This window comes from Castor canadensis, chromosome 13 (assembly GCF_047511655.1).
Source record: "Castor canadensis chromosome 13, mCasCan1.hap1v2, whole genome shotgun sequence".
NCBI lineage: Eukaryota > Metazoa > Chordata > Mammalia > Rodentia > Castoridae > Castor > Castor canadensis.
Window position 1 is genome coordinate 93,332,433 of NC_133398.1, and position 25,301 is coordinate 93,357,733.

Below are 25,301 nucleotides of genomic sequence, written 5' to 3' on the forward strand. Positions count from 1 at the left end.
CTAATGAAAACCACGTGTGTTTGGACAGGTGTGTCTACCGCATTGCTTCCTTGGGAGAAGTGAGATCCTTTTTGAAAAGGAAACTTCCTGCAACTTAGGTTTTTCAAGGTGAATATTCAGCTCAGTTGAGAAAACACATTTGTCTCACAAAAGAACACCATCTGTGATAGAAGCAGGAGCATCAAGCACATTGTTTCCCTGTGATAATTGAGTAGTTTTTGAAAGGAACACGTAGTGCTACTTTGCTTTCCAAGGTGGAGATTGGTTCTCTTGATTTCAAATAGGGTTATTCAGCTGAGTTGAGGGAACGCCTGTATCAATCCTAAGAAAACCATCTGTTTTATAAGGGGCACAATCTACCAAGTTCTTCCTCGTGAGAATTGTGTGATTTCTTGATAGGCATACTTCCTGGACCTTACTTTTTTTTGGTGGAGTACGATATCTTTGTTCCAAAAAGGCCAATTCAGCTGTGGTGAAGAAACCCAAGTATCTCTCCAGTGAAAATCATCTTTATTAGAAGCAGGATCATCTACCACTTTGTTTCCCGGTGTGAATTTACTTTGTTTTTGAAAGGAATACATAGTGCTACTTAGGTTTTTCGAGGTGGAGATGAGCTCCCTTTGTTCCCAATAGGACTCTTCAGCTTTGTTGCAGAAACACATGTAGCACTGCAAAGAAAACCATGTCTTAGAAGCTGCAGCATCTGGCACGTTCTTTCCTTGTGAGAATTGTGTTATTTTTTGAGAGTAATTGTTCCTGCAACTTAGGTTTCTTCTGGTGGAGATAGTCTCTCTTCTTACAAATAGTCATCTTCAGCTGAGGGTAAGAAACACATGCATCTCTCGATGGAATACCTTCTGTTTTAGATGCACTGGAATATACCCCATTGCTTCCCTGTGAGAATTGATTGGGTTTCTGAAAGGAATACGTGTTGCCTCTTAGTTTTTCTAAGGTGGACATAGGCTCTGTTGACTCCAATGAAAATTATTCAGCTGAATTAGAACTATTCAGCAGAATAGAAGAAACACATGATTCACTCCAAGGAAAACCATCTATGTGAGAAGCTTCAGCATCTAGCACATTCTATCCTGGTGAGAATACACATATTTTGAAAGGTGTACTTACTACAAGTTCGGTTTTTATGGTGGTTATATACTCTGGTTGTTCCTCATATTCCTATTCAGCTGAGTGGAAGAAATATATGTATAACTACAAAGAAAACAATGTATGTTTCTAGCTGCAGCATCTAGCACCTTGTTTTCTTGTGACAATTGAGTTGGTTTTTGAAAGGAATTCTGCCTGAAATTTAGGTTTTTCAAGGTCATTGTGGGCTCTGTTTGTTCCCTGTAGGCCTATTATGCAGACTTTAGGCAACACATGCATCAATCCAAGGAAAATCATTCATGTTAGATCCTGCACCATCTGACCGCTTGATTCCTCATGAGTTTTGAGTTAGTTTGTCAACGGAATTCTTCCTGCAACTTAGCTTTTTCAAAGCGTAGATAGGCTCACTTTATTGCAAATAGGCCTATTGAGCTGATTAATAAAACAATGAACATTTTGAAAGCAGATCATGTGCATTAGGAGCAGGATCATTTAACAAATGTTTTCCCTGTAAGAATCAAGTTCGTTTTTGAAAGGAATATGTATTCCTACTTAGGTTTTCAAGGTGGAGATAGTCTCTGTTTTTTCCAAATAGGCCTATTATGCAGTGTTGAAGGAACAGATGCATCACTCCTAAGACAACCATCTATGTTAGAAGATACAGCATCTAGCACCTGGTCTCCCTGGGAGGATAGAGTTAGTTTTTGAAAGGAATTATTTCTGCAACTTTGATTTTTTTCAAGGTGGAGAAACACTCTGGTTATTTCAAATAGGCGTATTCAGCTGAGTGGAAGAAACACAAGCATCTCTCATAAGAAAACCTTCTGTGTTAGAAACCGTAACATCTAGCACATTGGTTCCCTGTGGTAAATGAGTTAGTTTTTGCAATGAAAACTTCCTGCTACCTAGGATCTCTAAGAGGGAGATAGGGTCTGTTTGATCCAAATAGGCATACTAAGCAGAATTGAAGAAACACATAGAGCATTCCAAAGACAGCCATGTATATTAGATGCTGCACCACCTAGCTTCTTGTTTCCCTGGGAAAATTCAGTTACTTTTTGAAAGTAATTCTTCATGCCACATAGTTTTTTGATGATGGAGAAAGGCTTTGGTTGCTCCCAATAGGCCTATTAAGCTGAGATGAACAAACGCATGTATCACTGTCTATTTTATTAGCTGCAGCATCTACCATATTCTTCTTGTGGGAATTGAGTTGTATCTTGACAGGTTTACTTCCTGCACCTTAGGTGTATTATGGTGGAGATAGGATCTCTTTGTTCCAATAGGCGTATTCAGCTGAGTTGAAGAAAACAGGCATCTCTCGAAAGAAAGCCATATGTGTTAGAAGCAAGATCATCTAGCATATTGTTTCCCTATGAGAACTGAGTTTGTTTTAGAAGGGAATACATATTGCTACCTAGGTTTTTTAAGGTGGAGACAGGCTCTTGTTTTTCCAAAGAGACCTATTTAGCTGAGTTGTCAAAACATAAGTATCGCTCCAAAGAAAACCACCAAAGTTAGAAAATCAGCATCAAGTACGTTGTTTCCTTTTGAGAATTGATTCAGCTTTTGAAAGGAATTCTTTCAGCAAACTAGGTTTTTCAAGGTGGAGATCGTCTCTCTTTGTTCTATATAGGCCCATTCAGCACAGATGTAGTAAAACATGTAACATTCCAAAGATAACCATCTATGGTGGAATCTGGACCATCTCACACATTGTTCTCCTTGAGAATTGAGGTTGTTTTGGAGAGGAATACATCCTGAAACTTCGATTTTTATAAGGGGAGATAGGATCTTGAGGTTCCAAATAGGCCTATTCAGCTGCCTTGAAGAAAAACTTGGATCACTTCAAAGAAAAGCATCTACGTAAGAAGCTGCAGCATGTAGCACATTTTTTCCCTATGAGAATTCTGTTAGTTTTTGAAAGGAATACACATTGCTACACAGGTTTTAAAGGTGGAGATAGGCTCTTTTTTTCCAAACAGGCCTATTGAGCAGAGTTGATGAAACACGATTCTTTCAAATGAATGCCATGTGTGTTCAAACAGGAGTGACTAGCACATTGTTACCCTGGGAGAAGTGAGATAGTTTTTGAAAAGCACACTTCCTGCAACTTAGTGTTATCAAGGTGAATATTCAGCTGAGTTGAAAGAACACATTTATCTTGTGAAAGAAAACCATCTGTGTTAGAAACAGGAGCATCTAGCACATGAGGTCACTATGATAATTGAGTTTTTGAAAGGAAAGAATTCTGTTATTTCTTAATAGGCATATTTCCTGTGCCTTAGTTTTTTTATGGTGGAGTAGGATACCTTTGTTCCAAATAGGCCAATTCAGCTGTATAACTCCAAAGAAAACCATCTATGTTACTAGCTGCAGCATCTAGCACCTTGTTTCCTTGTGACAATTGAGTTAGTTCTTGAAATGATTTCTGCCAGAAACTTAGGTTTTTCAAGGTGGATGTGGGCTCTGTTTGTTCCCTGTAGGCCTATTAAGCAGAGTTGAGGAAAAACATGCATCAATCCAAAGAAAATCATTTATGTTAGAACCTGCACCATCAGACACCTTGATTCCTCATGAGTATTGAGTTAGTTTGTGAATGGAATTCTTCATGCAACTTAGCTTTTTCAAAGTGTAGATAGGCTCACTTTGTTCCAAATAGGCCTATTGAGCTGATTGATGAAACAATGAACATTTTGAAAGCAGATCATCTGCGTTAGGAGCAGGATAGTCTAGCACATATTTTCCCTGTAAGAATGAGTTTGTTTTTGAAAGGAATATGTATTCCTGCTTAGGTTTTTCAATGTGGAGATAGTCTCTGTTTCTTCCAAGAAGACATATAATGCAAAGTTGAAGAAACACATGCATCACTCAAAAGACAATCTTATATGTTAGAAGCTACAGCATGTAGCACCTGCCTCCCTGGGAGGATTGAGTTAGATTTTGAAAGGGATTATTCCTGCAATTTTGATTTTTCAATGTGGGGAAAAGTTCTGGTTGTTTGGAATAGATGTATTCAGCTGAGTGGAAGAAACACATGCACCTGAAGAAAGAAAACCTTCTGTGTTAGAAGCCATACCATTTACCACATTGGTTCCCTGTGGTAAATGAGTTAGTTTTTGCAATGACAACTTCCTGCTACCTAGGTTCTCTAAGGGGGATATAGGCTTTGTTTGATTCAAATAGGCATACTAAGCTGAGTTGAAAAACACATGGAGCATTGTTTCCCTGTGATAATTGAGTAGTTTTTGAAAGGAATACATAGTGCTACTTTGGTTTCCAAGGTGGAGATTGGTTCTCTTGATTTCAAATAGGATTATTCAGCTTAGTTGAGGAAACACATGTATCAATCCTACGAAAACCATCTGTTTCATAAGGGGCACAATCTACCAAGTTCTTCCTCGTGAGAATTGTGTGATTTCTTCATAGGCATGCTTCCTGGACCTTACTTTTTTTTTTGGTGGAGTACGATATCTTTGTTCCAAAAAGGCCAATTCAGCTATGGTGAAGAAACACAAGTATCTCTCCAGTGAAAATCATCTTTATTAGAAGCAGGATCATCTACCACTTTGTTTCCCGGTGTGAATTTACTTTGTTTTTGCAAGGAATACATAGTGCTACTTAGGTTTTTCGAGGTGGAGATGAGCTCCGTTTGTTCCCAATAGGACTCTTCAGCTTTGTTGCAGAAACACATGTAGCACTGCAAAGAAAACCATGTCTTAGAAGCTGCAGCATCTGGCACGTTCTTTCCTTGTGAGAATTGTGTTATTTTTTGAGAGTAATTGTTCCTGCAACTTAGGTTTCTTGTGGTGGAGATAGTCTCTCTTGTTACAAATAGTCATCTTCAGCTGAGGGGAAGAAACACATGTGTCTCTCAAATGAAAACCATCTCGGTTAGAAGCAGGACCATCTGGCACATTGGTTCTCTGTGAGAACTCTGTTAGTTCTTGAAAGAACAACCTCTTGCTACTCATATTTGAAAGTAGAGATAGGCTGCCTTTTCTCCAATACACATATTCAGCTCTGTTGAGGAAAGACATGAGTCACTCCAAAGAAAACCATGTATGTTAGAAGCTGCAGCATCTAGCACCTGGTTCCCCCTGTGGGAATTGGGTTAGCCTCTGAAAGCAATACTGCCTGCTACTCAGGATTTTCAAGGTGGAGATAGACTCTCTTTCCTGGAAAGAAGCCTTTTCAGCTGAGTTGAAGAAACACATAGACTCCTCCAAAGAAAACCATCTTTGTCAGAATCTGCAGCATGTAGCACCTTGTTTTCCTTTGAAAATTGCATTAGTTTGGAAATTAATACTTCATTCTACGTAGGTTTTCCAAGGTATACATAGGCTGACTTTGTTCCCAGTAGACCTATTTATCAGAGATGATGAAACAATGTATCTCTCCAAAGAAAACCATCTTCGTTTGAAGCAGGAGCACCTACACATTATTCGCTTGTGTTAACTCCGTTAGATTTGAAAGGAATTCTTCATGCAACTTTTGTTTTTCAAGATGGAGATAGGCTGTCTTTGATCCAAGTATCCCTATTCAGCTGAGTTTTAGAAATACATGCACCTCTCAAATAAAAACTATCTGTGTAAGAAGCAGGAGCCTCTAGCACATCGTTTCCCTTCTAGACATGAGTCAGTTTTTCAAAAGTAAACTTTCTGCTACTTAGCCTGTTCAAGGTGGTCATTGGCTCTGTTTCTCCCTAATAGGACTATTCAGCAGAGTTGAGGAAACACATGCATCACTCAAAAGAAAACCATCTATGTTATAAGATGCAGCATCAAGCACATTCTTTCCCAGGGTGAAATGAGTTAGTTTTCAAAGGAATACTTCCTGCACCTTAGGTTTTTCTGGGTGGAAATAGACTCTATTTGTTACAAGTAGACATTTTAGGCACCGTTGAAGAAACACATGAATCTCTGGAAAGGAAACCATCTCTGTTTGTAGCCGGACCATCTAGGAAATTTGTTCCCTGTGAGAACCAAATTAGTTTTTGAAAGCTCCACCTCTTGCTATATAGGATTTTCAAGGGGGAGGTAGGCTCTGTTTGTTCAAAATAAGCTTATTCAGCTGAGGTGAAGAATCACATGCATCCCTCGAATGAAAACCATTCGGGTTGGAAGCATTATCATCCAGCACATTATTTCCCTGTGAAAATTTACTTAGTTTTTGAAAGAAAAACTTCGTGCTAATAAGGTTTTCAAGGAGGACGTATGTTCTGTTGGTTCCAAATAGGCTTATTCAGCTGAATTGAAGAGAAATACGTAGCACACCAATGAAAACCAGCAATGTTAGAAGCAACAGCATGTAGCACCTTGTTTCCCTGTGAGAACTGAATTAAATTTTCAAAGGAATTTTTCTGCAACTTAGGTTTTCAAGGAGCTAGACTGTCATTGTTCCAAATAGGGCTATTCAGAAAGGTGAAGAAACACTTGCATCTCTCGAAAGAGAACCATCTGTGTGAGAAGCAGGATCAGCGAGCACATTGTTTCCCTGTGAGAATGGAGCAAGTTGATGAGAGAAAACTTCCTGATACTTAGGTTTTTCAAGGGGGAGATAGGTTCATTTTGACCCAGTTAGGACTATAGAGCAGAGTTGAAAAAACACATGTATCTTTCATGAGAAAACCATCTATGTTAGAAGCAGGATCATGTAGCACATTGTTTCTCTGTGAGAATTAAATCAGTTTTTGAAAGGAAAACCTCCTGCTACTTAGGTTTTTCAATGTGTTGTTAGGCTCTGTTTGTTCCAAATTGGCTATTCAGTTCAGTGAAGAAACACAAGTATCACTCCAAAGAAGACCATCTGTGTCAGGTGCTGCAACATTTAGCACTTTGTTTGCCTGTGAGAATTGAGTTGCTTTATGAAAGAAATTCCTCCTGCACCTTAGAATTTTCAAGGTAGACATAGGCTCTTTTTTTCCAGATGTGCCTATTGAGTTGAGTTGAAGACACACATGAATCTCTTGAAAGAAAACTATGTACGTTAGAAGCAGGAGCATCTACCACATTGTTTCCCTGTGAGAATTGAGTTAGTTTTTGAAAAGAAAACTTCCTGCTACTTAGATTTTACAAGAGGAGAAGGGTTCTCATTGTTCCAAGTAGGCCTATTCAGCTGAGATGAAGAAACATTGGTATCTCTTCACTGAAAATCATCTTTGTTGGAAGCAGAGTCATCTGACACCTTTTCCATATGGGAATTGACTTACATTTTGAAAGTAATGCTTACTGTGACTTAGGTTTTTCCATGTGAAGAGATATGCAGAGCTGCTTTTTGTTCCAAAAAGGCTTATTTAGCTAAGTATAAGAAGCACATAATCCTCTCAAAAGAAAACCACCTGTTTTAGAAAGATAGCATCAAGCAAATTGTTTACCTGTGAGAACTGAGTTTGTTTTTGAGAGGAATTCTTCCTGCAATTTATGTTTTCCAAGATTGTGATAGCCTCTCCTGATTTCAAATAGGCCAGTTTAGCTGAGTTGAAAAACAGATGCATCTTTTGAAAGAAAATCATCTGCATTAGAAGCTGGAGCATTTAGCACATTGTTTCCTAATGAGAACTGAGTTATTTGCTCCATGGAATCCTTCCTGCCATATAGGTTTTTCAAGGTGGAGATAAGCTCCCTATTTTCCAAATATCCCTATTCACCTTAATGAAATACATGTATCTCTGCAAAGAAAACCATGTGTGTAAGAAGCTGGAGCATGTAGCATCTTGTTTCCCTGCGAAAATTGAGTAAGTTTCTAAATGTAATACCTCCTCAACTTTGGTTGTAAGGTGTAAATGTCTCTCTTTGTTCCAAATAGGCCTATTCAGTGAGGAGAAGAAACACATTTATTTCTTGTAAGATCACCATCTGTGTTAGAGGCAGGATCATCTAGCATACTACCTCCCTCTGAAAAATGAATTAGTTTTTGACAGGACAACCTTCTGCTCCTTTGGTTTTTTAAGGTGAAAATAGGCTCTGCTTGTTCCAAATAGTCCTATTAGCTCAGTTGAAGAAACACAGGTATCAGTTCAAAGAAAATGATTTGTGTCAGAAGCTGCCGCATCTAACACCTTGTTTCCTTGTGAGAAATGAGTTAGTTTCTGAACGTCATACTTCCTGCACCTTAGGTTGTTTAGGGGTGGAGGTAGGCTCTCTTTTTTCCAAATATCCCTATTCATGTTAGTGGAAGAAATGAATATATCTCTCAAAAGGAAACCATCTGTTTTAAAAGCAGGAGCATCTAGCACGTTGTTTCCCTGTGAGAATTGAGTTAGTTTTTGAAAAGAAAACTTCCTGCTACTTAGCTTTTCCAAGGTGGAGATAGGCTCTGTTTGTTACCCGTAGGACTATTCAGCAGAGTTGAAAAATCACACGTATCATGGCAAAGATAACCATCTATAAGAGGAAGAGAAGAATCCAGCACATTGTTTACTTTTGAGAATTCAGTTACTTTTTGAAAACAAATCTTCCTGCTGCTTAGGTTTCTGAAGGAAGACATAGGCTCTGGTTGTTTCAACTAGGCCTTTTCAGCAGAGTTGAAGAAACACATGTGTCTCTCAAATGAAAACCTTCTCTGTTAGAAGCAGGACTATCTAGCTCATTGTTTCCCTGTGAAAACTAAATTACTTTTTGAAAGGACAACCTCTTGTTACTTAGGTGTTTGATGGTGAAGATAGGCTCTCTTTGTTCCAAATACACCTATTCAGCTCTGTAGAAGAAAGACATGAATCACTCCACAGAAAATCACCTATGTCAGAAGGTGCAGCATCTAGCACCTTGTTTCCCTGTGGAACTGGGATAGTTTCTGAAAGCAGTATTTCCTGCTACTTACCATTTTCCAGGTAGAGATCAGCTCTCTTTGTTGCAAATAGGTCAAATGAGCTGAGATGAAGAAGTACATATAGTACTCCAAAGAAAACCATCATTGTCAGAATCATCAGCATGTTGCACCTTGTGAAAATTGCATTAGTTTTAGTAACAAATATTTCCTGCTACTTAGGTTATCCAAGGTTGAGATAGGCTGACTTTGTTCCCAATAGGGCTAATGATCAGCATTGATGAAACAATGTACCTCTCCAAAGAAAACCATCTGCATTTGAAGCAGGAGCATCTACACAATGTTCCCTTGTGATAATTGAGTCACTTTCTGAATGGAATTCCTCATGCAACTTTTGTTTTCAAGGTGAAGATAAGCTCTCTTTGATCCAAGTATCCCTATTCAGCTGATATTGAGAAATACATGTATCTATCAAATGAAAACCATGTGTGTAAGAAGCAGGACCATCTGGCACATTATTTACCTTTGAGAATTGTGTCAGTTTTTGAAAAGAAAACTTTCTGCTACTTCGCTTTTTTTTTCATTGGCTCTGTTTGTTCCTAAGAGGATTATTCAGCAGAGTTAAGGTAACACATGCATCACTCAAAAGAAAACCATCTATGTTATAAGATGCAACATCAAGCACACTCTTTCCCTGTGCAAATGAGTTAGTTTTGAAAGGAATACTTCCTGCATCTTAGGTGTTTCCAGGTGGAAATAGACTCTGTTTGTTACAAGTAGGCCTTTTAGGCACAGTTGAAAAACCACATGTATCTCTCAAAAGGAAACCATCTGTGTTTGTAGCAGGACCATCTTGGACATTGGTTTTTGTGAGAACTAAATTAGTTGTTGAAAGCACAACCTCTTGTTACATAGGATTTTCGAGGGGAGGTAGGCTCTTTTTGTTCCTTATCAGCTTATGCAGCTGAATTGAAGAAACACATGTATCATTCCAAAGATAACCATCTAGATTAGAAGAAGGAGCATCTAGTGCATTGTTTACCTGTGAGAATTCAGCTAGTTTTGTAAAGGAGTACTTCCTGCTACTTAGGTTTTTCAAGGTGCAGATAGGCTCACTTTACACCAAATCAGCCTTTTGGTAAAGTTGATGAAAAACATGTACCTTTGGAAAGATGACCATCAGTGTTAGAAGCAGGAGCACCTGAAAATTGCTTCCCTGTGAGAATTGTCTTAGTTTTTGAAAGGGAAACTTCCTGCTACTTAGATTCTGCAATGTGGATTTAGGCTCTGGTTCTTCCATATAGGGCTATACAGCTGAGTTGAAGAAACACATGTATCTCCTCCAGAACACCATCTGTGTTAGAAGCTGCAGCATCTAACACATTGTGTCCCTGTGTGAATTGAGTTAGTCTCTGCAAGTAATACTTCCTGCAACTTAGGTTTTTCCAGGTGGAGATAGGCATTTTTTGTTCCAAATAGCCCTTTTCACCTGAGTTGAAAAAACACATGTGTACCTCGAAAGAAAACTGTGTTAGAAGCAGGATCTTGTTGCACATTCTTTCCCTGTTAGAACTGAATTACTTTTTGAAAGGACAAATGTCCTGCTACTTAGGTTTTTCAAGGTGTAGATAGGCTCTGTTTATTCCAAGTAGACCTATTAATCTCAGTTGACGAAACACATGTATTATGCCCAGAGAACCATCTGTTTGAGGAGCGGCAGCATGTAGCACATTGTTTTCTGGTGAGAATTGGGTTAATTTCTTTAAGTAATGCTTCCTGCTACTTATGTTTTTCAAGGTGGATCTAGGCTCTCGAATTCCAAATATCCCTATTCAGAGGAGTTGAGGAAACACATTATCACTCCAATGATAACCATCTATGTTAGAAAATGCAGCATCTAGCACATTTATTCCCTGTTAAAATTTCATTAGTTTTTGAAAGAAATGCTTCCTGCAACTCAGGTATTTCATGGTGAAGATAGGCTTACTTTATTCCCAATTGGCCTGTTTAGTGAAGTTGATGGAACACAAGTATCTTTCGAAGAAGACTATGTGGGGTATAAGCAGGAGCATCTAGTGCATTGTTTCCCTGTGAGAATTGTGTCAGTTTTTGAAAACAGAACTTTTTACTACATAGGATTTCAAGGTTGATACAGGCTCCATTTTTTACTCAATATGCTTCTTCCACAGAGTTGTAGAAATCATGTATCATTCCAAAGAATTCCATCTATGTTAGAAGCTGCATAATCTAGCACATTGTTTCCCTGTGAGAATTGAGTTAGTTTCTGAACGTCATACTTCCTGCACCTTAGGTTTTTTAGGGGTGGGTGTAGGCTCTCTTTTTTCCACATATCCCTATTCAGCTTGGTTGAAGAAATGAATGTATCTCTCGAAAGGAAACCATCTGTTTTAAAAGCAGGAGCATCTAGATCATTGTATCCCTGTGAGGAAAACTTCCTGCTACTTAGGTTATTCAAGGTGGAGATAGGCTCTGTTTGTTCCCAATAGGCCTGTGCCACTGAGCTGAAGACACACATGTATCACTCCAAAGAATACAACCTATGTTAGTTGATGCAAAATCTAGCACCTTGCTTCCTTGTGTGAATTGAGTAAGTTTGTGTAAATAATACTTCCTGCCATTTAGGTTTTTTATTGTGGAGATAAGCTCTCATGGTTCCCAATAGGCTTATTCTGCTGAATTAGAGAAACACATGTATCTGTACAAAGAAAACCATCTGTATTAGAAGTGGGACCACCTAGCACATTGTTTCTCTGTGAGAATTGAGTTAGTTTTTAAAAGGAAAGTTTCCTGTTACTTAGGGTTTTCAAGGTGGAGATAGGCTCTCTGTGCTCACGTATGTCTATACAACACAGTTGAAGAAACACATGTATCACTCCAAAGAAAATCATGTACGTTAGAAGCTGCAGCATCTTCGAGATTGTTTCCCTTGATTGTGTTAATTTTTGAGAGGAATACTTCCTGCAAGTTAGGTTTTTCAAGTTTCAGATAGGCTTACTTTGTTCCCAATATTACTATTGTGTAGAGTTGATGAAACATATATATGTCTCCAAAGAAAACCATCTGGGTTAGAATAGGAACATCCAGAACATTGTTTCCTTGTGTTAACTGAGTTTGTTTTGAAAAGAAAACTTCATGCTACTTAGGTTTTTCAATGTGGAGATAGGTTCTGGTTGTTCCAAATTGGCCTATTCAGCAGAGTTGAAAAAACCTATGTATCACTCTAAAGATAACCATCTATGTTATAAGCTGCAGCATCAAGCACATTGTTTCCCTATGAGAATTAAATTAATTTATGAAAGAAATACTTTCTGCTATTTATCTTTTTCAAGGTGAAGATAAGCTCACTTCTTCCAAATAGGCCTATTGTGATTTTTGATGAAACACATGCATTTTTCGAAGGAAGACCATCAGCGTTAAAAGCAGGAGCACCTAGCACATTGTTTCTTTGTGAGAATTGAGTTAGTTTTTGAAAGGAAAGTTTTGTGCTACTTAGGTTTTTCAAAGTAGAGATAGGCTCTGTTTGTTCCAAATAGGCCTATTCAGCTGAGTTGAAGAAACACATGTATCACTCAAAAGAAAACCATCTATGTTAAAGGCTGCAGCATCTAGTACCTTGTTTCCCTGTGAGAACTGACTTAATTTCTGAAAGTAATACCTACTGCCCTTTAGGATTTTCAAGGTGGATATAGGCTCTCTTGTTCCAAATATCCCTGTTCAGCAGAGTAAAAGAAATTCGTGTATTTCTTCATAGAAAACCATCTGTCTTAGAAGCAGGGGCATCTAGCACATTACTTCCCTGCAAGAATTGAATTAGTTTCTGAAAGTAATGCCTCCAGCAACTTAAGTTTTTCAAGGTGGAGATAGACTCTCTTTGTTCCAAATAGGCCTATTCAAACAGCTCACATGAAGAAACACATGTATCACCCCACAGAAGACAATCTGTGTTAGAAACGGAAGCATCTAGCACATGGTTTTTCTGTGAGAACTGAATTAGGTTTTTAATGGCAAACTTCGTCCTTTTAGGTATTTCAAGGTGGAGATAGGCTCTGTTTGTTCTAGATAGGCTTTTTCAGCTGAACTGAAGAAACACATGTATCTCTTCAAAGAAAACCATCAGTGTTAGAAGCAGAGTGGTCTAAGACATTGTTTTCCTGTGAGAATTTAATTAGTTTTTGAAAGGAAAACCTCCTGCTACTTAGGTTTTTCAAGTTGTAAATAAGCTGTATTTGTTCCAAATACGCCAATTGATCAGAGTTGAAAAAACACATGTATCACTAAAAGAAAACCACCTATGTTAGAAGCTGAAGCCTCTAGCGTATTGTTTCTGTGTGAGAATTGAGACAGTTTGTGAAAGGAAAACGCCCTGCAACTTAAGTTTTTCAAGGTGGAGATAGGCTCTCTCTAGTCAAAATATGCCTATTGAGCACAGTGGATGAAACACATTTACTTTTGAAAGAAGACCATGTGAGTTATAAGCAGGAGCATCTTGTATATGGTTTCCCTGTGAGAAATGAGTTAGTTTGGGAAAAGAAAACTTCCTGCAACTTAGGTTTTTCAAGGTGGAGTTAAGTTCTGGTTGTTGCAATAGGCCTATTCTGCTAAGTTGAAGAAACACATGTGTCCCTTGAAAGAAAACCATCTATGTAGAAGATATAGCATGTAGCATCTTGTTTCCCTGTGAGACTGGAGTTAGTTTTTCAAAGGAATACATCCTGCAACTTGTGCTTTCAAGGTGGAGATAGGCTCCATTTGCTCCATATAGGCCCATAGAGTTTAGTTTAAGAAACCCATGCATCACTCCAATGAAGATCATCTGTGTTAGAAGCTGCAGCATCTAGCACCTTGTTACCCTGTGAGAATTGAGTTAGTTTCTGAAAGTCGTACTTTCTGCAACTTATGGTTTTCAGGTGGAGATAGGCTCTCTTTATTCCAAATACAGCTATTGAGCAGAGTTGAAGAAACACATGTATGAATTGAGAAAAAAACATTTGTGTTAGAATCAGGAGCATCTAACACCGTGTTTCCCTGTGAGAATGAAGTTAGGTTTTGAAAGGAAAACTTACTAGTACTTAAGTTTTTAAAGGAGGAAATAGACTCTCTTAGTTCAAGTTTGGCCAATTTAGCAGAGTTGAAGAAACCCATGTATCACTCAAAGAAAACAACATATGTTACAAGCTGCATCATGCAAGACCTTGTTTCCATGTGAGAATTGAGTCAGTTTTTGATAGGAATTCTTCCTGCATTTTTGGTTTTTCATGGTGGAGATAGGCTCTCTTTGTTTCAAATAGGCCTATTCAGCTGAGTTGAAGAAACACATGCATGTATCAAAAGAAAACCATGTGTGTTAGAAGCAGGAGATTCTAGCATTTTATTTCCCTGTGAGAATTGAGTTACTTTTTGAAAGTAAAAGTGCCAGCTTCCTACTTTTTTCAAGGTGGAGATAGGTTCTGTTTGTTCCCAGTAGGCCTATTCAGCAGTGTTGAAGAAACACATGTATCACCTCAAGAAAACCACTTATATTAGAAGTTTAGCTCTAGCACCTTGCTTTCCTGTGAGAATTGAGTCAGTTTAAGAAAAGAATGCTTCCTGCAATTTAGCTTTTTCAAGGTGGAGAGAGGATTTCTTTGTTCCAAATATGCCTATTCAGCAGAGTTGAAGAAACACATGTATCATTCCAAAGAAAACTATATTTGTTAGAAGCTCAAGCATATAACATCTTGTTTCCCTGGGAGAATTGTGTTAATTTTTGAAAGGTATTCTTCAAGCAACATTGGTATTCCAAGGTGGAGAGAGACTCTCTTTTTCCAAGTAGACCTCTTCATCTGTTTTGAAGAAACACATGTATCACTTCAAAGAAAACCATCTATGTTAGAAGCAGGATCAAGTCACACATTGTTTCCCTATGAGCACTGAGTTAGTTTTTTAAAGGAATTCTTCCTGCAAATTAAGTTTTAAATGGTGGAATTAAGGTCTCTTTGTTCCAAGTAGGGCTATTCAGGTGATGTTAGGATATACATGTATCTATCAGGAGAAATTCATCTGTCTTTGAAGTAGGAGCTTCTAGTATATTGTTTCCTTATGAGAACTGAATTACATTTGGAAAGTAAAAGTTTGAGATTGATAGGTTTTTCAAGGTGGCTCTGTTTGTTTCCAATATGCCTATTCTGCTGAGATGAAGACACACATGTATCACTCCAAAGAAAACTGTCTATGTTAGATGCTGCGGAATCTAGCAACTTGCTTCCTTGTGTGAATGGAGTAAGTTTCTGAAAATAATACTTCCTGCCACTTAGGTATTTAAGGGTGGAGATAGGCTCTCTTTGTTTGAAATAGGAATATTTTGCTAAGTTATAGAAACTCACGTATCCCTAGAAAGAAAACCATCTGTGTTAGAAGCAGGAGCACCTAGCATATTGTTTCCCTGTGAGAATGAGTTAGTTTTTGAAAGGAAAGATTCCTGCTACTTAAGGATTTGAAGTGGAGATAGGCTTTCTGTGCTCTACAAATGTCTATACAATTCAGTTGAAAAACACATGTATCACTCCAAAGAAAACCATGTATGTTAGAAACTGCAGCATCCTTGACATTGTTTCCCTTGATTGTGTTAATTTTTGAAAGGAATACTTCCTGCAACTTAGGTTTTTCAAGTTGGAGATAGACTTAATTTGTTCCCAATAGGCCTATTGTGTGAGTTGATGAAACACATGTTTATCTCCAAAGAAAACCTTTGGGTTTGGAAGCAGGAGCATTTAAAACATTGTTCCCTTGTGTTAATTGAGTTAGTTTTGAAAAGAAAACTTCGTGCTCCTTAGGTTTTTCAATGTTGAGATAGGTTCTGGTTGTTCCAAATTGGCCTGTTCAGCAGAGTTGAAGAAACATATGTATCACTCTAAAGATAACCATATATGTTACAAGCTGCAGCATCTAGACATTGTTCCCCTGTGAGAATTAGGTTAGTTTTTGCAAGAAATACTTCCTGCTACTTACCTTTTTACAGGTGAAGATATGCTCACTTCTTCCAAATAGGCCTATTGATCATTCTTTACAAAACACATGCATTTTTCAAAGGAAGACCATCAGCGTTAGTAGCAAAAGCATCTAGCAAATTGCTTCCCTGAGAGAATGGAGTTAGTTTTTGAGAAGGAATCTTCCTGCTGCTTAGGTTTTTCAAAGTGGAGATAGGTTCTGCTTGTTACAAATAGGCCTATTCAGCTGAGTTGAAGAAACACATGTATCACTCAAAAGAAAATCATGTATGTTAGACCCTGAAGCATCTACCACATTGTTTCCCTTTGAGAACTGAGTTAGTTTCTGAATGAAATACAGCCTGCTTCTTAGGATTTTCCAGGTGGACATAGGTTCTCTTGTTCCAAATATCCTTATTCAGCACAGTTAAAGAAATTTGTGTATTTCTTGATAGAAAACCATCTGTCTTAGAGGCAGGAGTATCTAGCACATTGCTTCCCTGAAAGATTGAGTTAGTTCCTGAAAGTAATGCCTGCAGCAATTTAGGTTTTTCAAGGTGGAGATAGACTCTCTTTGTTCCAAATAGGCCTATTCAAGCAGCTCAGTTGAAGAAACATATGTACACCCCACAGAAGACCATCTGTGTCAGAAAGTGAAGCGTCTAGCACAAAGTATCCCTGTGAAAAATGAATTAGTTTTTTAATTGCAAACTTCTTGCTTTTAGGTTTTTCAAGGTGGAGATAGGCTCTGTTTGTTCCAGATAGGCTTTTTCAGCTGAGCTGAAGAAACACATGTATCTCTTGAAAGAAAACCAACAGTGTTAGAAGCAGGATCGTCTAGGACATTGTTTTCTTGTGAGAATTTAATTTGTTTCTGAAAGGAAATACTCCTTGTACTTAGGTTTTTCAAGATGTAGGTGGGCTCTGTTTGTTCCAGATACACGAATTCAACAGAGTTGAAGAAACACATGTACCTCTCCAAATAAGACCATCTGAGTTAGAAGCTGCAGCATCTAGCACAATGCTTCCATGTGTCAACTGAGTCAATTTCTGAAGTATTACTTCATTGCAATAGGCCTATTCAGCTGAGTTGAAGAAACACATGTATCCCTTCAAAGAAAACCATCAATGTTAGAAGACACACAATGTAGCATCTTGTTTCCATGTGAGATTTGAGTTAATTTTTGAAAGGAATACATCCTGCAACTTAGATTTTTTTCAAGGTGGAGATAGGCTCTGTTTGTTCCATATAGGCCTATAGAGCACAGTTGAAGAAACACATGCATCACTCCAAAGAAGACCATCTGTTAGAAGCTGCAACATCAAGCACCTTGCTACGTTTTGAGAATTGAGGTACTTTCTGAAAGTAATAGTTTCTGCAACTTATGGTTTTCATGAGGAGATAGGCTCTCTTTTCTCCAAATACAGCTATTCAGCTGAGTTGAAGAAAGACATGAATGTATCAAAGGAAAACCATCTGTGTTAGAAGCAGGAGCATCTAACACAATGTTTCCCTGTGAGAATGCAGTTAGTTTTTGAAAGGAAAAATTCCTGCTACTTAGGTTTTTGAAAGAGGAGATAGGCTCTCTTTGTTCCAATTAGGCCAATTCAGCAGAGTTGAAGAAATCCATGTATCACTCAAGGAAAAGCATCTATGTTAGAAGCTGCAGCATGTAGCACCTTGCTTTACTGTGAGAATTGAGTCAGTTTATGAAAAGAATGCTACCTGCCACTTCGCTTTTTCAAGGTGGAAGGAGGATCTCTTTGTTCCAAGTATGCCTATTCAGCAGAGTTGAAGAAACACATGTATAACCATCTATGTTAGAAGCTGCTGCTTCTAGCACATTGTTTCTCTGCAAGAATTGAGCTAGTTTCTGAAATTAATGCCTCCAGCAACTTAGGTTTTCAAGGTGGTCATAGATTCTCTTTGTTTAAAAAACCTATACAAATAGCTCAGTTGAAGAAACACATGTATCAACCCACAGAAGACCATTTGTATTAGAAACTGCAGCATCTAACACATTGTTTCCCTGTGAGAACTGAATTAGTTTTTGAATGGCAAACTTCCTACTTTTTAGGTTTTTCTAGGTGGAGATAGCTCTGTTTGTTCCAGATAGGCTTATTCAGCTGAGTTCAAGAAACACATGTATTGTTTTAAAGAAAACCATCTGTGTTAGAAGCTGGATCACCAGGACATTGTTTCCTATGAGAATTTAATTAGTTTTTCAAAGGAAAACCTCTGGCTAGTTAGGTTTTTCAAGGTGTAGATAGGCTCTGTTTGTCCCAAAGAGGCCTATTCAGCTCAGTTGAAGAAACACATGTATCTCTCCACAGAAGACCATCTGCTCTAGAAGCTGCAGCATCTAGCACATTGTTTCCATGTGTCAATTGAGTCAGTTTCTGAAAGTAATACTTCTTTTAACTTAGGTTTTTCATTGTAGAGCTGGGCTCTCTTTTTTCCAAATATCCCTATTCAGCTGAGTTGAAGTAACATATGTATCTCTGGAAAGAAAACATTCTGAGTTACAAGCAGGAGCATCTAGAACATTGTTTCCCTGAGAGAACTGAGTTAGTTTTTGAAAGGAAATCTTCCTGAAATTTAGGTATTTCATGGTCGAGATAGGCTCTGTTTGTTCCCAATAACCCTATTTAACAAAGTTGGAGAAACACATGTACAATCCAAAGAAAACCATCTATGTTAGAAGCTGCAGCATCTAGAACACTCTTTACTTGTTAGAATTGAGTTAGTAATTGAAAGGAATACTTCCTGCAACTTAGGTTTCTCAAAGTGGAGATAGGCTCTGTTTGTGTCAGATAGGCCAAATCAGCAGAGTTGAAGAAACACATGTATCACTAAAAAAAAAAAAACCTGTGAGAAGCTGCAGCCTCTAGCACACTGTTTCTGTGGGAAAATTGAGTCAGTTTTTGCGAGGAAAATGTCCTGTAACTCAGGTTTTTCAAGGTGCAGATAGCCACTCTTTAGTCGAAATAGGCCTGTTGTGCACAGTAGATGAAACACATTTATCTTTCAAAAGAAGACCATGTGAATTATAAGCAGGAGCATCTTGCATATACTTTCTCTGAGTATTGAGTTAGTTTTTGAAAAGAAAACTTCCTGAAACTTAGGTTTTTCAGTGTGGCGATGGGTTCTGGTTGTTGCAATAGGCCTATTCAGCTGAGTTAAAGAAACACATGTATCCCTCCAAAGAAAACCATCAATGTTAGAAGATATAACATGCGGCATCTTGTTTCCCAGTGAGAGATTTGAATTAGTTTTTGAAAGGAATAAATCCTGTAACTTAGGTTTTTCAAGGTGGAGATAGGCTCCGTTTTTATCATAAAGGACTATAGAGCACAGTTGAAGAACCACATGCATCACTCCAAAGAAGACCATCTGTGTTAGAAGCTGCAGCATCTTGCACCTTGCTACTCTGTGAGAATTGAGTTAGTTTCTGAAAGTAATAGTTTCTGCAACTTATGGTTTTCATGAGGAGATAGGCTCTCTTTTTTCCAAATACAGCTATTCAGCTGAGTTGAAGAAAGACATGTATGTATCAAAAGAAAGCCATCTGTGTTAAAAGCAGGAGCATCTAACACAATGTTTCCCTGTGAGAATGCAGTTAGTTTTTGAAAGGAACACTTCCTGCTACTTAGGTTTTTGAAGGAGGAGATAGGCTCTCTTTGTTCCAATTAGGACAATTCAGCAGAGTTGAAGAAACCCATGTATCACTCAAGGAAAACAACCTATGTTAGAAGCTGCAGCATGCTACACCTTGTTTCTCCATGATAATTGACTCAGTTTTTGAAAGGAATTCTTCCTGCAATTTTGGTCATTCATGGTGGAGACAGGCTGTCTTTGTTCCAAAGGCCTATTCAGCTGGGTTGAAGAAATATATGTATCTATCAATAGAAAACCCTGTGTGTTAGAAGCAGGAGATTCTAGCATTTTATTTCCCTGTGAGAATTGAGCTACTTTTTGAAAGTAAAAGTGCCAGCTTCTTACTTTTTTCATTGTGGAGGTAAGCTCCGTTTGCTCCTAATAGGCCTATTCAGCAGACTTGAAGAAACACATGTATCACTCCAAAGAAAACCATCTATGTAAGAAGCTGCATCATCTAGCACCTTGCTTTACTGTGAGAATTGAGTCAGTTTATGAAAAGAATGCTTCCTGTGCTTAGCTTTTTCAAGGTGCAGAGAGGATCTCTTTGTTCCAAATATGCCTATTCAGCAAAGTTGAAGAAACACATGTATCACTCCAAAGAAAGCTATATATGTTAAAACTCAAGCAGATAGCACCTTTTTTCCCTGGGAAAATTGAGTTAGTTTTTGAAAGGTATTCTTCCAGCAACGTAGGTTTTCCAAGGTGGACAGAGGCTCTCTTCTTTCCAAGTACACCTCTGCCTCTGAGTTGAGGAAACACATGTATCACTTCAAGGAAAACCATGTGTGTTACAAGCGGGATCAAGTCACACATTGTTTCCCTATGAGCATTGAGTTAGCTTTTAAAGGAATTCTTCCAGCAACTTAGGTTTTCAATGGTGGAGTTAAGGTCTCTTTGTTCCAAGTAGGCCTATCCAGGTGATGTGAGGATATACATGTATCTATCGTGAGAAATCCATCTGTCTTAAAAGCAGGAGCTTCTAGCATATTGTTTCCTTGTGAGAACTGAGTTACATTTTGAATGTAAAAGTTCCAGATTCTTTTGTTTTTCAAGGTCAGATAGGCTCTGTTTTTTCCCAGTAGGCCTATTCAGCAGAGATGGAGACACACAGGTATCACTCCAAAGAAAACCGTCTATGTCAGAAGCTGTGCAATCTAGGACATTGCTTCCCTGTTAGACTTGAGTAAGTTTCTGAAAGTGATACTTCCTGCCACTTAGGTTTTTCAGAGTTGAGATAGGCTCTCTTTGTTCAAAGTAGGCATATTCTGCTGAGTTGAAGAAACCCATGTATCTCTAGAAAGAAAACCATGTGTGTTAGAAGCAGGAGCATCTAGAACATTGTTTCCCTGGGAGAATTGAGTTAGTTTGTGAAAGGAAAGCTTCCAGCTACTGTGTTTCAAGGTGGAGATAGGCTCGCTGTATGCCAGATATGTCTATACAACTCAGTTGAAGAAACCCATGTGTCACTCCAAAGAAAACCATGTATGTTAGAAGCTGCAGCATCTAGGACATTGTTTCCCTTGATTGCATTAATTTTTGAAAGAATACTTCCTGTAACTTAAATTTTTCAAGTTGGAGATAGGCTTGCTTTGTTCCCCATAGGTCTATTGTGTAGAGTTGATGAAACACATGTACGTCTCCAAAAAGCCATCTGAGTTAGAAGCAGAAGCATCTAGCACATTGTTTCCCTGGGAGAATTGAGTTATTTTCTGAATGGAAAGCTTCCTGCTACTTAGGGTTTTCAAAGTGGAGATAGGCTCTCTGTGTTCAAGAGAGGTCTATACAACTCAGTTGAAGAAACACATGTATCACTCCAAGAAAACCATGTATGTTAGAAGCTGCAACATGCAGCACCTTTTTTCCCTCTGAGAATTTAGTCAGTTTTTAAAAGGAATTCTTCCTGCTATTTAGGTTTCATGGTGGAGATACAATCTCTTTGTTCCAAATAGGCCTGTACAACTGAGATGAAGAAATACATGAATCTATCAATAGAAAACCATCTGTGTTAGAAGCCAGAGATTCTAGCATATTATTTCCCTGTGAGTACTAAGTTACATTTTTGAAAGTAAAAGTGCCAGCTTCCTATTTTTTTCAAGGTGGAGATAGGCTCTCTTTGTTCCAAATATGCCTATTCAGCAGATTTGAAGAAACACATGTATCACTCCAAAGAAAACTATATATGTTAGAGGCTCAATCCTATAACACCTTGTTTCCCTGTGAGAATTGAGTTAGTTTTTGAAAGGTATTCTTCCAGCAACTTAGGTTTTTCAAGGTGGAGAGAGGCTCTCTTTTTTCCAAGTAAACCTCTGCATCTGAGTTGAAGAGACACATGTATCACTTCAAAGAAAACCATCTGTGTTAGAAGCAGGATCAAGTTGCACATTGTTTCCCTGTGAGCATTGAGTTAGTTTTTAAAAGTAATACTTGCTGGAACTTAGGTTTTAAATGGTAGATTAAAGTCTCTTTGTTCCAAGTAGGCCTATGTAGGTGATTTGAGAAGCAGGAACTTCTAGCATATTGTTTCTCTGTGAGAACTGAGTTACATTTTGAAAGTAAAAATTCCAGATTCTTAGGTTTCTCAAGGTGGAGATAGGCTCTCTTTGCTCCAAGTATCCCTATTCAACTGAGTGAAGAAATACATGTATCTCTCAAAAGAAAACATTCTGAATAAGAAGCAGCAGCATGTAGCACCTTGTTTCCCTGTGAAAATTGACTTAGTTTCTGAAAGTTATACGTCCTGTAACTTGGGTTTTTCAAGGTGGAAAACCCAATAGGCCTTTGTTCCAAATAGGCCTATTCTGCTGAGTTGAAGAAACACATGTATCTATCAAAAGAAAACCATCTGTGTTAGAAGCAGGAGCATCTAACACAATGTTTCCAGGTGATAGTTGAGTCAGTTTTTGAAAAGAAATCTTTGTGCTACTTACGTTTTTCAAGGTGGCGTTAGGCTCTGTTTGTTCCAAATAGGTCTATTCAAATGAGATGAAGAAATACATATATCACTCAAAAGATAATCATCTGTGTTAGAAGGTGTAGCATCTAGCACATTTTTTCCCTGTGAGAATTGAGATAGTTTGGAAAGGAATTCTTCCAAAAACTTAGGTTTTTCAGAAGGAAATAGGCGATCATTGTCAGAAATAGTCTTATTCGGCTGTGTAGAAGAAACACATGGATCTTTCAAAAGAATAACGTGTGCATTATAAGCAGGAGCCTCTAGCATATGGTTTCTCTGTGAGAATTAAGTTAGTCTTTGAAAAGAAAACTTCTTGTACTTTGGTTTTCCAAGGTCAAGATAGGCTCTGTTTGTTCCATATAGGTCTATTCAGCTGAGATGAAGAAACACATGTATCTCTGGAATGAGTACTTCTGGGTTAGACAAAGGAGCATCTAGCACATTTTTTCCCTTTGAGAATTGAGATAGTTTTTGAAAGGAAAACCTTTTCTACTGTTGATTTTCAAGGTGTGGATGGGCTCTGTTTGGAATAGGTTTTTTCCTCAGAGTTGAAGAAAGACATACATCACACTAAACAAAACAATCTATATAGAAGATGCACCATGTAGCACATTTTTCCCTGTAAGTACTCAATTAGTTCTTGAGAATTATACTTCCTGCCAATTAGGGTCTTCATGGTAGAGATAGGCTCTCTTTGTTCCAAATAAGCCTATTCAGCTGAGTTGAAGAAGCACATGTATTTCTCGAAAGAAAACCTTTTGTGTTAGAAGCAGGAGCATCTAGCACATTTTTTCCATGTGGGAATTGAGTTAATTTTTGAAAGGAAAACTTACAGCTATTTAGGTTTTTCAAGGTAGAGATAGTCTCTGTTTGTTTTCAATGGACATATTAAGCAGAGTTGAAGAAAGACATGTATCACACCAAAGAAAACCATCTATGTTAGAAAGTGCAGCATGTAGCACATTGTTTCCCTTTAAGAATTCAGTTATATTTTGAAAGGAATTCTTTCTGCAAACTAGGTTCTTCACAGTTGAGATAGGCTCACCTTGTTCCAAATAGGCCTATTCAGCTGAGTTGAAGAAGCACATGTATCCTTCAAAAGGAGAACTTCTTTATGAGAATCAGGAGCATCTAGTTCATTGTTTCCCTGTGAGAACTGAGTTAGTTTTTGAAAGGAAAACTTGCAGCTACTTAGGTTTTTCAAGGTATAGGTAGGCTCTGTTTGTTCCAAGTAGGCCTATTCAGCTCAGCTGTTGAAACACATGTATCACTCCAAAGAAGACCATCTGTGTTATAAGTTTCAGCATCTAGCTCTTTGTTTCCAAGTGAAAATGGAGTTAGTTTCTGAAAATAATACTTCCTGCAACTTTGGTGTGTCAAGGTGGAAATATTCTGTTTGTCTAGATAAGTCTATTAAAATCAGATGGAGAAACACACGTATCACTCCAAAGAAAACCACCTGTGTTAGAAGATGCAGCATCTAAAACATTATTTCCCTATGAGAATTACTTAGTTATTGAAGGGAATAGTTCCTGCAACGTAAGATTTTCAAGGTGGGGATTTGCTCTCTTTGTTCCAAATAGGCCAGTTCAGTAGAGTTAAAGAAACACAGTTATCACTCAAAGAAAACCATCTATGTTTAAAGCGGCAGCATCTAACACATTGTTTCCCTGTGAGAATTGAGTCAGTTTTTGAAAGAAATACTTCTTGCAACTTAGCTTTTTCAAGGTGGAGATAGGCTGTCTTGGTTCCAAATATGCCTATTGAGCACAGTAGATGAAATACATGTATCTTTTGAAAGAAGACCATGTACATTATGAGCAGGAGCATCTAGCATATGGTTTCCCTGTGAGAATTAAGTTAGTCTCTGAAAAGACAACCTCTGCTAGTTAGGTTTTTCAATGCAGACATAGATTCTGGTTGTTCCAATAAGCCTATTCAGGTGAGTTGAAGAAACACATGTGCCACTCCAAAGTAAACCTCTATGTTAGGAGCTACAGAATCCAGCACACCTTGTTTCCCTCTAAGTATTGATTTAGTTTTTGAAAGGAATGTGTCCTGTGACTTAGGTTTTTCAAGGTGGAGATAGGCTCCATTTGTTCCAAATAGGCCTATTGAGCTGAGTTGAAGAAACACATGTATCTCTGGAAAGAAAACCATCGTGTTAGAAGTAGGAGCATTTAGAACATTCTTTCCTTGTGAGAATTGGGTTAGTTTTCGAAAGGAAAACTTTCTACCACTTAGGTTTTTCAAGGTGTACATAGGGTCTTCTTGATCCAAATAGGCCTATACAGCTCAGTTGAAGAAATACATGTATCACTCCAATGAAGACCATCTCTGTTAGAAAGTGCAGCAACCAGCACATTTTGAAAGTAAAAGTTCCAGCTTCCTAGGGTTTTCAAGGTGGAGATAGGCTCTGTTTTATTGCAATAGGCCTATGCAGCTGAGTGAAGAACCACACGTATCTTGGGAAAGAAAATGCTCTGTGTTAGAAGTAGAAGCATCCAGCACATTTTTTCCCTGTGAGAAATGAGTTCATTTTTGAAAGGAATACCTCTTTCTACTGAGCTTTTTCAAGGTGTAGATAGACTCTGTTTGTTTGCAATAGGACTTTTTAACAGAGTTGAAGAAAAACATATATCACACCAAACAAAACCATCTATATTGGAAGCTGCAGCATGTAGCACATTGTTTCCCTGTAAGAATTCAGTGAGTTTTTGAAAGGAATACTTCATGCCAAGTAGGTTTTTCATGGTAGAGATAGGCTCTCTTTGTTCCAAATAGGCCTATTCAGCTGATTTGAAGAAGCACATTTATTTCTCAAAAGAAA